Source organism: Cyprinus carpio, chromosome B1, assembly GCF_018340385.1.
Source record: "Cyprinus carpio isolate SPL01 chromosome B1, ASM1834038v1, whole genome shotgun sequence".
NCBI lineage: Eukaryota > Metazoa > Chordata > Actinopteri > Cypriniformes > Cyprinidae > Cyprinus > Cyprinus carpio.
Window position 1 is genome coordinate 9,996,857 of NC_056597.1, and position 18,189 is coordinate 10,015,045.

At 37.9% G+C, this 18,189-nt stretch overlaps 1 protein-coding gene and 1 long non-coding RNA gene across 2 annotated transcripts in view; one reads left to right on the forward strand and one right to left on the reverse strand.

Moving 5' to 3' along the window:
• LOC109108374 (polypeptide N-acetylgalactosaminyltransferase-like 6) overlaps positions 1 to 18,189 on the forward strand; it is a 224,313-nt gene that overhangs the window by 14,361 nt on the left and 191,763 nt on the right. The window lies entirely within an intron of this gene.
• The window catches only part of LOC122135854, a 30,535-nt gene that overhangs the window by 10,657 nt on the left and 1,689 nt on the right, over positions 1 to 18,189 (reverse strand). The window contains exons 2-3 of the long non-coding RNA XR_006153699.1: positions 331 to 460; positions 95 to 254 (exon numbers count right to left, since the gene is read on the reverse strand). This is a non-coding gene — a long non-coding RNA (uncharacterized LOC122135854). The remainder of the gene's footprint in view (positions 1 to 94; positions 255 to 330; positions 461 to 18,189) is intronic.

The window sequence follows — 18,189 nt, forward strand, 5'->3', positions numbered from 1 at the left end:
TATTGAGCGCCGCTGTGAACATCATGCGTGCGTCTCTCCCTCCTCAACCTGTCACTGAATCACAGCCGTAGCCTTCACACACACGCGATCTCACCTTGCTGCAGGCTGCTCTTATCCTCACCCTCTTCCATCCTCTGCTGACACGTGGAGAGAGTTCGAAAGGTGTGTGTGCGAGTGTGAGTATCCAAGCGTACGCACTCTATGTACACACGTCCCCAGGCTCTGCTCTTGTTCTCACCTTACAGTCTGTTGGACTGCAGAGGAGAAATGAATCACACTGTCAGATGCTCTGAAAATAAGTAGCATCAAGCTCAAGCCCTGCTGACTTACAGCCACACCAGTGCAGTGGACAAGACCTCTCCTCTGAATTGTGCTCTCCTCCTCTTACTTCACCTTCACTGGTGGCAGGTGTGAACTGGCCCAGTTTGCTTACCATTGTGAAGCATGCTGGCAGTGTGACCTGAAAACAAATGGGCAGAATAATTGAATTAGGAAGCAACTGGAGTGTTAGACGGCATCTGTTGCTCAAATGATGTGCTGCTGTGTAGGTGATCAGCGTGGCAGAAAGACTCAAATGCGGGAGGTCTTTAATAAGAAAACACACACACACGCATTCTGAGTGATTGTAAGATTTCTTCTTTAGGTATGCGTAAGAAACCAATGCTGTGTTAGAAATCTTTATCTTGAACTCTGTCATGGAAACTAGCATGTATAAACTATTTAAAAATCAATTAAAATGAAATTTATACCTGTAGGATATTATGCTGTACTCACATTGTACAAGAGGTTTGGAAAATGGATGGATGGATGATTCAGCTGCAGGCACCATCTTCTGCCGTGGGAATTCATTCTGTGCGACTCTCACAGTGCATTATGGGTTTTCTCTAACCGTTGAGTGTACATTGGTTGCACACTAGTTATAACGGTGCATTATGGGATTGAATGAGTGTACTTGATAATGTCTACTATGGTTCCAGATGCAACTTTAAATGGCTGTCCCCTCAAATAGTGCCCTATTTAAGGGAACACTGTAAAAAAAAAAATGCAACTGTATATTTTTTCAGTTTACGAAACATTTTGAGTATAAAAAAATATATATATTTTCTTGAATCTACATAAAAAACCCTTGTCAGACCAACAGAATTACCCCAAATGTTGTCCCAACTAGTCAAACACAGTTGATTGAAACAAAGAATTTCATATTGTTTAAATGTTAAGTTATCCATTAAGGTTTCTATAACAATTCACTGTTTGTCATTCGTAAATAAACATAAAACTGATAATGGGGTGACTTTTTACACATATTTTTTCATCCAGGAAGCAGAAAAAATAAAAATTACCTTAATGACAGTAATTGTTGTTGCAGTTGCTATGACAAGAATTTTTCTATTAGCAAAATAAGACAATCAGCATTGCATGAACAAACAAATTTACGCTGGCTAAACAAAGTATCTTTACTGAGGAGAACTAAACAACTATTTTAAATAAAACTCAAAAAACTTTCTCAACAATTTTTTTTTACAGTGTATTAGGACACATTCCAAGCACACTCCACACCTTCCTAAAATAGAGGGGTGATTTCGGAACACAATCAAAGTGTACTGTACACGTTCTGAAAAGTGAAGCCAAAACATTTGGATCGCTCCCCTGGTGGCTGGCTGCAGTATATGCCATAAACCCTGCCCTCTGTATGTAAACAAATGGGACATGAGCCAAACAAATGAAAAAAAAAAAAAAAAAAAAAAAATCAAATTACACTTAAAATACATTTTTCCCAAAGATGGTTTCTGGTAGTTCTTATCACGCTGATGTATGTTCAAGTGTTCCTTTTAGTTTGTTTACTTTTAGTTAGTTATTTGATGCTAGGCTGGCGTCATGATGGTGTGCTTGTGATTGGGTCTGCGGGAGTTTGGGCGGGACTTTGATACCACGGCCCAACTTCATGATCACTACTGAGCAAACTCAGGCTCCAAATAATGTCATTGATGCAAGTTGACAGTGGCCATACCTGGGACAGGTACCTTGTGGTTGTAGAAACCTGACCATCCTACCACACCCCCACACAACACCAAAACACAAACAAACAGTTGTAGAAACCTGACCATGCTCCCACATCCCGCCACAACACCAATACCTATACAAACAGAAGGTACAGTACAGCTCTTTTGCAGTATGCTAGATGTTCTGGGTGGTTGCTAGGCCATTGGTTGTTGGTTGCTGGGGAGGTTTTGATTGGTTGCTAGTGTGTTTTGGGTGCTTGTTAAGCCATTGACACTGTAGGTGCTTTGTGGTTTCTTTGGGTGTTTCTGGTTCTTAGGGGGTTGCTTATGTGTTCTGAATCATTGCTAGGCCAGTGGTAGATGGTTTGGGTTGGTTATTAGGCCATTGGCAGTTGTTTGCTAATGGATCTGGGTAGGATGTTTCTTAGATGGTTGCTAATGTGTTCTGACTGGTTGCTAGGCCATTGGTGGATGCCTGCTATGATGTTCTTGGTTGTTGATAGGACTTTGATATGGTTGCAAAGGCGTTTTAGGGTTGCTAGGTCATTTGTAGTCAGTTGCTAGGGTGTTCTGAGTGGTTGTTAGGTTGTTGTTGGTGCTTAGGGGTGTTCTGGATGGTTGCTAGTTCAGAAGTAGATTAGGTTTCTAACAGTTACTTGTACGATTTTTGAGTTTTTGTCTACTAAAAGTATTATTATTATTATTATTATTATTATTAATATAATTTTTATTATTATAATTTTATTATTCAGAAAGATTTTCGTCAGCTGAACAACCAGTATATTGTTAACCAACACTTCAAGTTTCAGTTCCTTATGTTTTTTTAAGCCATTGGTACTATTTGTAAAAATAAATAAATAAATAAATAAATAAATAAATAAATAAAATAGCTAAGGTCATTCAGGTAGTTGCTCGTGCTTTGTGAAGGAGTTGTTTGTGTTCTGGTGGAGTTGCAGGTGCCATTAGTAGACAGTTGCTAGGGAACTTGCAGATGGTTGCTAAAACATTAAAGGGATAGTTGATGGGACCCCACTGGCTTTCACTGTATGGACAAAAACAGTTTTATAAGAAATATTTTTTAAAATGAAACATGAAAAAGCCCATTGCTGAACCTCTGATATTTTCAGTGGAAGTCTATTATTTTTTAGCCAATTCTGCATTCTTTCTTAGAAAAGTCAATCATTCATGCTTTTGTAGTTACTCATCATTGTTTATTCTCAGGAAAATTTAATAAGCACCACTTAGCAAGTACAATTAATAACCACAATAAGCAAAAGCTCATTGTACACATAGTACGTACAGCTGCAGGCACTGCTGGTGCAATAAAATGCTTTCTCTTTGAAAAACACACATACATCTTATTGTCTTTGTGTTAGAGAAACAAACACATACCACTTGTAGGATTCAAACTCCTTATTGAGGGGAAATGCATTCTACTGAGGGATGAGTCCTCAGCCACTACACATTGGCAAGAAAACTCGAGAGGTGGGAGATGTTGCCATGTGTGACAGAGCCTGGATGTGCCCAGACATGATGCCAGGGGAGATGACGTGATGACTGAATGTGAGAATGGTGCCAAAAGAAGAGGAGTAAAAATGAAAGGCAGAATGGGGAAGAGGGGAACAGGGGAAGTTGAGCTGAAAGGGAGGGGTTGAGAAGACAGATGAGCTATGGGAAATGAAGCAAAAGCTCTATGCAATTCAGCACAGGAATATGAGGTCGAAGGTGACCATGAAATGGAAAGAAGGAGACATGAGAGGCTACAGGAAGAACAGAAGCTGCTGGAGGAGAAAAGGCGAGGAACCTTGTTCAGCCCTCTCGGTCTTGTTGAATGTGCCCTGTGTGGGAAAAGCTGTGCCCTGTTCAAGATAACAAGGTTTCCACCTGTGTCTTTGCTTGCACGGCACACCTCCACAAGCACTGGCGCTGTACATCAGGGTGCCTTAAGAGCACAGAGATACTAAGTAAACAAATAAATAACCTCTGCCAGTCTTAGAAAGTTCACAAGGCTCAGCTTCCTATTTCATGGTGCAATCGGGGGCTCCATGGACGTGCAGTAGTAAAATACATATTTTTCAGATCACTTTTCCATTATGTATGAAGATGCTTGTGGCTGTGGCTGAGGCACAGAGCGATAAACTCCACTTTCGGGTATTTGTGTATGTGATTTTCAGATCTATACAGGCTGTGCTCATACAACGGAACACCATGAGTAACGGTAGAGCAGCATTGACTTTGTTTCTTCTCCAGCACAGGTTGCATCTTAATGGGTGAGTGATTTTACGGCACTGTAGAATGTTGACTTTCTCACAGTCATTTCCTTTATTGAGCAACAGGGTTGGTCAACATTCAGAATTGAACAGTTGGTTCAGTTCATATGTTTGGATTTGAAAAGAATTGTTCACGCTCAACATGATGTTGAAATGCAATTTGAGTGAGAACGACAGGAAGCGGAACTGCTATTCAAAGAAATTCAACAGTCACTCAAAAAGAGAAATTTCATGTGTCAAACAATAACAAAATGGGTAAGAACAGATGTTTTCTTAGGCTTGCTGTTTAGCTTCATATTGTTTGGCACCATTAAAAAGACTTTTGAGTTCATTCAAATGTTCTGGGAAAAGAATTGCTGTTCTTCTATGGTCCATAACATGAAACTAACTTTAAAAGTTAGGGGTCTGTATATTTTTAATTGTTTTTGAAATAACTTTTTCAGCAGAGCTATACTTATTTGATTAAAAATTACAGTAAAATTGCTATAATGTGAAATATTATAACAATTTTAAATAACTGTTTTCTATTTTAATATATTTTATAATTTAAAATGTATTCTTGTGATGCCAGAGCTGAAATTTCAGCAGCCATTACTCCAGACCAGCAGGTAGTGTGTGCTTTATAATAGATTGTAAATTTCTAATGTAAAGTGGAATGACATTCAAAGGTATTTGAATAAACTGTAATTGTGAATACATTTCATCAGGAATTGAGCTGGAATTCAAAAGGTATTCTCACTCAGGTTCTGAAGTGTGCACAGCCCTCCTTAAATAATACAAGTACGTAAACAGAAAAATTGTAAATACATACAGTAAATGAACTACAAATTCAGCTTAAAGGGGTCATATGATGCTGCTAAAAAGAACATCATTTTGTGTATTTGGTGTAATGCAATGTGTTTATGCAGTTTAAAGTTAAAAAAACACATTATTTTTTTCATTATATAATGTCTGACATTATTGTTTCTCCTCTGATACCCCACCTTTCTGAAACGCGTAAGTTTTTATTGGTCAAAGCTCAATGTTCTGACTATGCCCTTAACATCTGTACTCATGCCAGCAACAAGAGACTCAGTCCAGCTGCTCTGCTCGTGCACATCCCATCATCGGTTCAGTCAATGTACTGTTAGGAGTAACTGAATAAAACGGGATATTGATTTATTTCGCATCAGAGGGAGTGTAAGGCACGTTAATAAACCGAATAACAAGTAATTAGTGGATTAGTGCATACTGGAGACGCGAACCGTTTCAAATGATTCAGTATGATTTGGTGAACTGGTTCGACCGGTTCACTAAGAAGATCCGTTTAAATAGAAAGATTTGTTCGCGATCCGGACATCACTAGACGAGACAAAAACAATAAAACCCATTACAATGCGTACAATGCATTTTTTGCGTCCAGTGGGGACATAATTACTGATTATAATGACTTGTACTGTCTTTTTACACGTTGTGTTCCGTATCGTGCTGCGTAAACATAAACCATGTCTGCATTTGTGATCTGAGAAACGTCAAGCATACTCTACTGCAAAAAAAAAAAAAAAAACTTTTGTTTGAATCATCATTGGCAAATTATTTAAATATAAAAAATGTACTTTCAGGCTGTGAGTCAAAAGCGCCAGACTGTCCTTGCAAAGTTTGAACTGCCCAACTTTATAGAAACAGCCGTTGTGCACAAAAAAAAAACCTCGCACTGTTTGAACAGTGTTTAAAATACAACTTAACCACTGATTTCTAGTCGTGTCCTCTTTTGGAAGGCCAAACCAAGTAGGGGGCGTGTTCCACAACATGGCAGAACGAGCCGTTTTAGAACAGGGCGGCGTTATGCAAATCGTGGTTGTGGACTCTTAACTTTTAGGAGGGCGTGGTTTGACTCTTAACTTTTGTAAAGAATATCTCTTTGGATTTGAGACACATTTGCAACTTTACAGATCTTCTTTATGCACCAAGAGCTTGTAACACTCCAAAGAGAAAGGAAAACTTGAAATCACATCATATGACCCCTTTCAGCTTGTATTGCTTGAAGCATGTTGTACTACAATTTAAAAGAATATACACATTTTTATATTTTGCTTTTGAAACAAAGGAAAACACACAAAACAGACTGATAACAAATGTAAGAAAAACACCAGTTCCATATGACATAAATCTCTTTTATGAGAACATCTTGGATTTGATGGTTGAACTGAGCAGTGATCCTAACAGCTCAACATTCTGACTCTTCCGAATCCTTTGCTGAAGAGACAAATTGATGGATTTTCAAAGCGCAAGATATAAGCTGCCTCACAGAAGCTCTGTTTGATCAGCTGTTATAACCTGCACTTCACAAAACCATCAGTACCATCTGTTGTTGTTTTGTGGTGAAATAATATTTGCAGCTCTTAATGTACCTCATTACAAAACCCAATAAACAAAACATGATACCAATAGTGTAAAATGATAGTATATATTTATATTGCTCCATATATAGCATAAATCAGTATAACTGCAAAAATAAATAGGGGAATGGACTGAATGACAGAAAGCGAAGGGCAAAATAAGAGAGAGGAAGGTGGTACATCACAGAGACAGTCTGATGGAACATGAACGTCCTGGATGCTGACAACCGAGGGGAGTGTTAATCAGGCTTGTCAAGATCCAACGATGGATAAAGAATAGATTACAATTGCGGTGTCACTTGTTCAGAGGCAATATCACATAAACATTCTGACATGCAAAACAAAGAAGAGAGCAGTTATGAAAACTAGCTATAAAGACTAAACTCCACAATTGCATCACTTAAAAAAAAAAAAAAAGAGAGATCAGGGAGTCACATGCACGATTGCATCACTTAAAATATGTTGGTCATGAGTTGTTGTAGATGCCACTTCCTATTAACCCTCTACTGCATGATGTTGCCTCAGGGTTACACACATTTTCTTTACTCTGCAAACACATGATGCATACTGGATGGTTAATAATGAAGGGGTGGCTTTGAATAAACCAATAAAATTGTTTTTCTTTGTCACACATCTTGGCAGTCATTTTAAAAAAAAAATTCTGGTATGGTACGCTGCGGAAATGCACAGTTGTGCTCTGGTGAACTGCCCTCATATACTGCCCTTTTTTAATTCAATTTTTGAATTGTCATAGAAGTCATAGAAATAACTTGTATGTTATGCCAGCTTTGTAAAAAATGTTTGTCGCCTAGAGGAAACATTGTACAACTGTATCTATGTTTAGATAATTATATTTTTTCTTACATCGCATTCATAATGTATTCAATAGAGGGTTAAAGCTCTTTTTGCTCTGGTGGTTCCTCTTTCTGCAGTTATGCTGTGTACATGACCGTACTTCATTTGAAAGCGCTTGCTGATGTTTTACATTGATCATGACTTATGAAGGCGATTCAGCATGACAGTTAACAGGGCAGTGAGTTACAGGAGGGTTGATGTCCAATTAGCGCCGTCTCCTCGGCTTTAATGAGTGGTGGTAAATTTCAGCTCCATCTCCCTGGCACAGTTTAATTAGCTGTAATTACATGTGGCCTGACCTTTGCAGAGCCCTGTCCTGTTGATTTACAGGGCTGCAGGTCTCTTGATTTATCCCCCTGGGAGGCCGAAGGAAGGCCAGATAACGTGAGGGACATAAGAGTTCAGCTGAGCCTGATAGAGTTCTTTGGGTAGCTTAGCTTACTGTTGATCCTGGGTGAGCTTGCTTTTTATATTTGGGTGTATTTGTGATGTAATTTGCAATTTTGTAGTTTATTACAAATCATTGATTTCACACTTTGAATTCATAGTGAACTGGATCATGATATTATTGTATATTACAGGTCAACTCTAATGGTGTGTTGTCCACAGTAATAATGATGCTTCTCTTCATGCATTGTGGCATGAATAAATTATACCAATGCATTATTTGGTTCTTTCAGGTGTCATCGTCAGTCGATGAGGTTTTTTCTTTAAATCTAAAGGTAAGTTTGTTGATTGTCATCAGCCATTGTTGAGTTTTGTATTCTGAGAGTTCATTTGTACATTTATGTGGAGCTTCCTACAATACCACTACAAAAACCCTTTATTATTTCTGTATTCTGACATATGATTGCTACAGCACTGCAGTGTGAATTGCTAGTTATAATCAGTCTTAAGAGTCATGAATCAGTTCTGCAACATTATTATATATTAGCTCTGAGAATAAAGATTTAATGTACAGTCTGTCAGTTGTCACAAATCAAACCCTGACAGAGTGATCAGACCTCCAGTACAAAACAGAGATGGTGCCAATGAGCTATTCAATACAAGTTAATAGTTTATATAATAGTTAATAGTACCAAAAATTAAAACAAAAAAAAAATTTCCTCTCCCTCATGTCATTCCAAACTTTTTTTTCGACTGTGAAACACACACAAACATATTTTAAAGATAGTTGATAATCAAAGTTTAGTTTAGTGATTTTTGTTACTTTTGACTTTCATTGCATGGACAAAAAACAATGAAGACATTTCTTTAAAAAAAAAGTTACTTTATGTTGAACAGTGTTACAGATATGGAACATATGAAATTTGACATATTTTTGATTGAAATCCCTTTAACAGTTTCTCATCGACAGCTGAAAAAAAAAAATGCAGCAAATCCAGTCCTGGACAAACTGTAAAATGTCATTAATCTGTTGTTGTCTGGATTTTTTTAATGACATTGTTTAGTCTAGCAACCATAAAATATCACAAAAGAGAAGTGTTTTTAATGACATTGTTTAGTCTTGTGGTGGTGCTTGCAGCAGCCAGGAAATGTCATTAACTGCTCGACTGTTTGCAACGAATGTTAACAGGGAAGCAGCTACGCAATCTTGTTAACATTAATTCAATAAGTACTGAAATAAAGAATATATATATATTTTTTAATTGTCATTTAATCCTGCCATAATGAAATTCGGAATGTCCTGAAAAAATATTTAAAATAAAATGAGAGTAGGAACACTGTTGTAAAGTCATTTGACACCATTTGTGGCATAATGTTGATGAGCACAAAAATAATTTCAACTCATCCTTCATAAAAAAAAGAAAAAAAAAAGGACAAGGCATTTACAATGAGAGTGATTGGGACTCTTTTCTGGAGGATATTAAAGTTGTGCAGGATTTTTTTAAAGTTATGAAATTTAGTGAATTTGTTTCATACCAAAATTATGTTAGCATGCATATTGTTTTATTAGAGCCCATTCACTTCCATTGTAAGTGCCTCACATTTTAAGTTGGGAAAAGTCAGCTATTTGATACAAATGTTGCTGATTGCGCTAAGCTTGTACTGAACCGACAATAATCCATAATTACCATTAAAGGAATAGTTCTCAAAAGCACCACTAAACATTTGGGTACAGTCCCAGACATTTGAATTGACAAGCCACTATATTATTGGCTAATTAGCATAATTACAGTTTCCTAGGTAGATCAGTGCTCCAGTGTGATTGACTTCTGATTGCACTGAATTTATGTATGTGCTTGATCCCATGACTAAGTGTTGCATTATGTAGCTTTGCCAATTTTGCTTGTAACATCTGCTTCCAATCATCTCTCTCTCCGGTTTCCTCAGGTTCCCTGGCACTAATTTAAAGTCAAAGTGCAGAACTCCTGAGTGGGAGGTGAATGATTATGTCTCATTGGCTCGACTTAGACAAACGACTCCAGCACGCTAGGCGGCATGAGACGTAAAGAGAAGCTTTGCAGGCAGGAATGTCAAATAGCTGCTGAGACTTAAAGGGCCTCGGGGCTGGAGGAAAGAATGGACAGCAGCCTGTGGAGCAGAGCGAGTAGCCAAGGGAAATGACGTCTGTGACCCCTGAACACAGAGTCTGTGATAGGCTCATTATCACACAGAGAGCGGGAACGAACAAAATGCAGCCTCTCCCCTGATCATGTCAAAAAGTCCCACTGAGGGATGAAGTCCAGACTAATGAAGAGTAATGAGCAATGCCAAGCACCTCACCTGGACCATCGCTCCGTCCCGCGAGTATTGGGGTGGCGGGATAAAGTCGACTCTTATTAAACCTGCTCAAAGGGTGTAATTCATTCTACTAATGGGTCAGTGGTTAAATACCACAAATTTAGTTTCCCACATAAAGAAAAGCATGCGCACGCACCATTTGTGTGTGTGTGTGTGTCATGCCAGTGTATCTACAATTCATCCCTTTTTTATCTCCACCACGTGCCAATTGGCTGGTTCCTAATGACCTTTCCTCTGAATACTCTTTAAGCAAAAGGAAGTTGCTCTCGCCCTTACGTGACCTCCCAGAGCCTGATATAGATATCATTTTATTCTGGTGATGTGCCAGTGTCAAATATTCTACCTCAGGGGTATTCTTTCCCACAGAAGAAGAAATTGAAATTCAATAGATTTCCCACCTCCAAAAGGTTGAACAGAGTATGTAAGAGAGAGGGAGAGGGAGAGGGAGAGAGAGGGAGATGCCCAGCAGGAGAACTGTCATGCAGAGAAAGATGGTGCCCGACATTTAGTTATTCATTCCTATCTATTTTCACCCACAAAATTAGAGCTATTTGCCAGCCGCCGTCCGTCTCATGTTACTGCAAGGGACATTTTTCCTCACCTTTAGCTTCTGCCCCTTAAATCCAGCCTATATTATCTGCATGCCGAGTTGGTGAAATGAAAAGTGTCTTTATGGTAAATACCATCTCATGCAATCTAGTTTATGTTTATTATGCTGAGCAAATAGTAATTTGGGTTCAGCAGAAGTCATAGCTCTGTTGTTTTTAAGCTTTGATTGTGTCTCCACAAACATGGACAGATAGCGCAGAAAGGTAAAGTCTAGTTAATGTGGATTTTGATGTACACAATTGAGCATTTAGTTTGATGGATTTTATGTTAGACGTTTTTCATACTATGAAGATGTTTCAGAAGCCAATATGTGCCAATGCTAACAGCTCATTTACATCTGAGTTCCGTAATGTTGCACACTGGACAGTCTAATTTGTCATTTCAGGCAAGTTGGGGATAATATAATAGTGTATTTCCCATGGGACAAACTTCACTAATTCAAAACACAAATGAGCAGAGTTAAATCTCTTTTTTGTGAAGCCGTAATGAATCACATTGCATTGCAGCCCTATATATTAAGAGTATTTATAAAGCAATTTTGTTTTGAATGACCAGTCATTGTCAGGTTTTGGTGGCTCTTTAGCACTTTGCTTTTCATTGGGTCATTAAAACAAAACTGTATAAACTAGCTTTTCAAATAATGGTGCCAGTCTCTGTTCTAGAGGCACCTACTGAACAGTAAGAGATGCAAAGTTTTTGGTTAAAAACAGCCAGCAACATTAATCAAAACCACATTAATTAGTAAACTGAAAAAATTAAGTGTAATTCGATAGACTGAAACCCTTATGAAATGAACAGCATTTATTTTGCCGGTAATCACAATCATTGGGCCGCCAACAATGCAATAACTTTCCCTCCAACAATTCAACAACTATCCACACAACAATGGCGACACACAGGGATTTTAAAGCAAATATCACAACACAGATAAAGCCGAGTTCAGACTGCACGATCTTCAAAGTAGTCAGGTCACTGTTCTTTTCACACTGCATGACTATCTTGGCCAGGATTCAGTCACTGCTGTGTTCACACTGCACTATGGATCGGCGACAGAAGGTTTCACACATGACTTTACAATAGGAAGAATCGCCGTCAACTCTGTCTGGCACGCAAACTACGTTTCACAACCAAACACACGCGAGAAGTGACAAGGAAACAATGCGATATCGCGCGTGCAAGACCGGAGTTCTCACGTGAGACTGGGATTATTAGTAAAAATGGTAGCCCGCAAGAAGCTTGCAATACGAATTGCCTGTGCGCTGATTTGCAGCGAAAACAAGAAAAAGAAAAGAAGCCATGCTTGCTGATATTGTGGTCTATAACTCCTCCCAGAACTCCCCGCTGCTGTGTATCTTGCTCTCTCATTGGCTGTCGGTCATCGCCGATGTAGTTTTCAGTCAGAACACTTTTCACGCAGCATGATTTTGAATCTCACGGGTGTCGGCGACTCGTCGGCGATTCTCTCAGATCGCATCTTTGCTCATTCACACTGCGTGATTGTCACTGGCATGAACGAGCACCGATTTGCCTGTGATTTCGGGCATTTGTCAGCGATTTCTCAAAACCTGTCAGCGAGCCAAAAACTGGGCTAAAATCGTCCAGTCTGAACTCGGTTTCACATGCATTTTTTCAATTGCACATTCCCATTTTCTCACTAGGGACCCTTAGAAACCTAACCTCTTGATTGTGGCAGACTGGATCAGAAGGTTGCCGGTGACCTCAGGCTAAGCCTGAAGCCAGACACTCGCCTAAATGGTAACATTCTCCTTGTTTAAAAAAAAAAAAAAAAAAAAAAAAGCAAGGAGAATGTTCTGTGGTGCTGGTACTATCCAAATTCAAGTTGTTTGGTTATCCCTATGTGCAGATTTATTGTATGTTTTTGCTTTAACAGCATAAGTTTGTCTTTAAAAAACTCATTTTGGATGATTACTGTAGGTTGGTTCCGGGGTGTTACCTTTTTCTTCACCATCCTATAATTCTAGAACATGGGCCCATGTCTTGCAAAGTCAGCACATAACGCAGAAACATTAAATGGCTGATCTGACCTTCACAAAAACACAACTTGAATTGTTTCCAACAGAGATAAAAGAGAAAAGTCTGCATTTTTGATGTTATCAATACAAGGCCCTGTGTTTTTTCTTTGATGGGCGGCTATGTTAAAGTCCCACAAGACATTTCCGATTGCACTCATGTCTGCTCTTTGACAGTCAAGGACGTATGATCTCTTTTGAAACTGTCTAATGTATCTTTTTTCTGTGTAGTTTTCTTGCTGAGTGGTGGATGTTTATCACAGTTATAAATCTTTTGAGAACCGAAGTGGACTTTGGCTGAATTAGAGCATCTTTTCCCTCCTCCATTTTCAGGATTGACATTTCTGGCTGATTGAATGCATTGTTCCTCTATGTAATTTATAGACCTGGTGCTAAATTGACCCCACTATAGAGGTAATACTGTATGTCTGAAACACCAATAGTTTTGCTGTTAATTTCAAACACAAAACTATTGGTGCCACAAAATTCAGGAAATAATAAAATATATGCTATAATATATACAGCAAACCAGCTAAAACTATTCATCTTCCATCTTTAGGTTTTAATATGCATATTTTACGGATTTGAATGTCTCACAAAAACATTTATTTACGTACTTTACTTATCTGTATTCAGTGATACATTTAAATCAGTCAAATATGCACATTAAAATGGTTAATGATGAATATTTTAATTCATTTTACTGATTTGCTTATTACAGTATACTAAATAAACCAATTACAGAATCTAAAGTTACCCAGAGAAGTATTTTGCCGAGATTATGATCTCTGGTCACATGATGCACACTGTCACTCCGCTCTCCCCCTGTCTGAGGACCATTGCTATGCTGTCTAAAACTCATTCGGGAGATTTATTTTCGATTGAAGCTGAACCTGGGTGTTCTTTTCCAGCGGGCTCTGGAGGGCTCTCACGCTGTCCTTTTCCTTATCACTGCACATGCAGGCGGCAGCAGCATCCATTTGAACGGCAACTGTCTGGTTTATCCTCAGCTTTCATCTCTCGTGGTAGACCTGTGTTCAAAGACCTGCAGCAGCAGCACCGATTCAGCCCACTCGCCTCATCTCGGAGGCACAGATGCTGTGCTGTCAGGAAAATCAAATCTCTGTCATATATTGTTAATGGCATGTGCATTTAATCTCATGTTGTTGATTGACGCTTTTTTAATCGGCTTGCCTCAGTGTTCTCCAGTTCCTACTCGGTCCGAAATATCACCAAAATCTAGATCTGTGTTTTCATTAATGAAGAAAAGCACAGACTAGGCCCATAAAGCTTTAGAGTTGTGCCGGCAATATAGTTGGTAGATGGGAATTTTAGATATCTGCCGTGAAGCATTGTGTTGAGCAGTGTCCGGTTAACAAGCGTAAGAGGAAATCCTTGTTCCCAGTCAAGAGGGATTAAGTAGGGCTCCATTCTCTCTGCTCTCAGCAGTCATTTTCTCTGTTCGGCGTGGAGAAATGGGGATGCGAATAGACCTCAGCCCTGTAAATTGGAACCGTTACACCTGCTAGAAAGGTTAGGGAATGAACGGATGTGAAGAACAGTCATGGAATAGCTCAGCCCTCCAGATTTTGTAAGTTTGTGTGAGGTCTTGCATCCATTAACATTTCTTTTTTATTGATGTTAACACTTTAGTTACTACACTGGCACACTCCCTATTAAATATGACCTTCATCTATCTGGGCAAATGAATGTTATGAAATCGTTCAGCCCTTTGTAAAATGATTTTTGAATTTGTACAGTCTGTCAAGGCCTATTTCCACTTCAAATGGCCATTTAATGAACAAAGTTTGTGTTTCGCCTTGGGTCCTCTTGATGGTTTTCTGATATTTGAATCAAAGTGTTACTGAATTTTGACATAGTTTAATGTATTGTTTATATTTAAGTGCATTTCTTGGACGTTTTAGATGCCTACTCTTGCTTAAACTATCTGCATATTTATTTATCTGCATAGCCATTAATTCCATACTGCTCGTGACAGTCTAAAATGTGATATTTGGTTACTGTTTTTGTGAAAATGACTTTATCCCTCTTGTTGCACTGCAACTTTAATACATATATTAAAGCTTCCATTAAAAACAAATCAGCCTTGCAAGATTAATATTGCAACAAAAGTAGTATTAATATTGAAAAATATTATATAAAAATAAAAAGTTATTTGTACTGCAATTGATAACTGAGGTTGATGACACTGGTTGGGTTTTTAAGAAACCAGAGAGGGTCTCTGCTGTTTGATATCCACCCTTTTTTTTACCTACTGTACTTAACTTGAGTGTGTGAGGCTTCTGGTATCATTCACTTCTAGTTATTTTAGCTGTGAAAATAAATAAATAAATAAAAATAAATTGATTTATATTGCATTTGTAAATGTATTATTTTATTATCATAATCATAAATGAGCTGGTTTGTAGCGCAAATATTCTTAGTTATTTACCTATAGCTCCAACACTCACAAAAAAAAAAAAAATAGCTTAATTGAAAAATAAAGTGGATTACATGTTGGAATTAACATAATTACAAGATTCTGACTTGTAAAAAATGTTGACATCATGGTAAAACTCATAACATAACTTGTAAAGTTGTACCACCTGACCACCGCAACAGTGTGGTGGATAATAAAGTGTATGGAAAGTACATTGACACCATGTCATAATATCTGTAATTACGAGATTCTGACTTGTAAAAAGTGTTTATATCTTTGTAAAACTCGTAATTAAAAACTCGTATCTTGTACACCTGAGCAATAAAACACCACGTGGAAATACTTATACAGGGACTTCAGAAGTGAAATATAGTTAAAGGGATAGATCACCCAAAAAGGTTTTTTTTTATTTTTATTTTTTTAATTTCTCACCCTCAAACCTGTAATACCTTTGTTTATCTTCAGAACACAAATTTAGATATTTTTGATGAAATCCGAGAGCTTTCTGACCCTGCAAAGGCAGCAACAGAATTGACACATTCAAGGACAAGAAAGGTAGTAAGGACATCGCTAAAATAGTCCATGTGACATCAGTGGTTCAACCTTAATATATAACCTCATAAATAACCTTCAACTGCTGTATTTTTGTTTTCTTTGCGTGCAAAAAGTAATTCTCCTAGCTTCATAAAATTATGGTTGAACCAATGTCACATGGACTATTTTAATGATGTCCTTACTACCTTTTTGTACCTCGAACATATTAGTTGTGTTGCTGTCTATACAGGGTCAGAAAGCACTTGGATTTCATCCAAAATATCTTAATTTGTGTTCCGAAGTTGAATGAAGGTCTTACGGGTTTGGAACGAAGGGTGAGTAATTAAAGACAGAATTTTCATCTGTGGGTGAACTATCCCTTTAAGCATTTATTTTGTAATATTTCTGTTTATCAGTTCCTTTAATTTAATGTTATTACATATTGTCTTAAGGCAAGAATAAACTGAAAATAAAAGAACATGCAAGAACAGAGATGAATAGCTAAAGTAGTACATGTAGTATAGAACATTAATAAGGCATTTGTGTAATGACTGCTACTTGATGTACTGTGGTTTTGTCCATTGATGACTTGAAATTCCACAAATTAATTATGCTGTTAACATTGTTGCCATAGAAACACATTCCTAGTCCGAGGATGTGAACAACTGCAAGTAGAACATGTACTGTAGTAATTACAGTAATTACAAATTCCAGGGAACACAGTAAGAGGGATTAGGCAGACAGGGTCCCTATACATATGTCAAAGTAGTACCAGTTTTATTAAGTGATGTTTCAACATACCCTTATTTCCTATGCAGTGCCAATGAAACTGAATATGTACTGTACGTTCCCTTCAGATAGGAATCTTTCTTAGGATGGCAGAATATCCTGTGAAGTTCAATTTGCAGGAATGTACCTATACCGCGCAGCAGTTATTGCATCCTTTATAATGTTTATTAGACAAATTTCAGTGTGTGTGTGTATATATATATACACAAAATATCCCCCAAAATTAACACCCACCTCACACAAACAACAAATATCTTCATCCTAAAATCCTTCAAACGTACCGTCTTCCTCAGGCAAACAATTCATCTGTTTCTCCTCAGATGAACACTCATTTGTCACATTTCACAATTAGCTGCAGGCATGGCATTTAGCTCATTGCGTTGTGATTAGAATAACTCATTGTGCTTGTCCTCCACAGCATCTGCACACATGACTGCAGAATATTAGCATGCCCATTATTTGTCACTTCATCAGTTTAAACTGATGCTGAATACATTTGATGGAAACTATATTTGTGCAGTGATTTGTGTGTGGCTGTCATCCAGTATTCATCCCAGCCATTTATTTATGTCACTTGCTTTATGGTGCATTAATTTTGCATGCAAGACAGTTCACTTGGGGATCTTGGGTAGGCTGGTTGATAGGTTGGACTAATTAATAATTTTTTGAAGGGATGCACAGTAGACAGTCAAACTCAGAGTTACAGAGTAGAATAAAAACAAAAGCTTATACCCAAAAGGGCTATAAAGTCAAATCCTGTAACATGACAGTTACAGCCTTAACTGAATGTAAGACCTTGGCATTTGACCCCCAATTTTCTCTGGGGGTAATGCAGTAGCAGACCCTTTGGTTTGACCTTAGATCTAACAACACTCCCTGTGAACATGTATTTGTGGCATTGAGAGGCTGACTAAACTGGCTGTTGCAAATAGTAGTGAGTTATCACACATCCAGTGTTAGAAATTACTCATGAGTAAATGATCAAGTCCAGCTGGTGCATATTTCTCAGTGTCATATGTTGATCTCTTAGCACCTTTCAGTTCAGTTTCAGTTCAGTCTTGCATGAGTCACAGTCTAGAGATTCTGTTTTTTTTTTTCTTTTCTTTTTTTTTTTTTTGAACCTGTGAGAGTTATAATAAGCACAGCAGAGCCCTGTACTCAAAGTAAGGGCATTTTTTATTAATTTCTATATTTGTGGAGAGTATCAGTCAGTGGTGTCTGCAATCAGAGCAGAGGGATTATTTCTATCATAGTTTGTATAATAACAAATACATTGTTTATTGCTGAAATGATATGAAAAAGGTGATTCCATTCTTATTTCTTTCAGAACAACAGTATGGTGCTGATATTACACTTCTCACCTTGTGAGCGAACATAAAACCTGCTTTCTTTTTCTCTCTTTCAAAGCCATTGACAGAATTTAATCTATGTGGAAGATTGAGATGGCTCATTCTTCTCTGTCACAGCCAATATGCTGCATCAAATGATCTGACTGATGTGCTGCACCGTAATAATTAAGACAAAGAGCAGACATAGTGA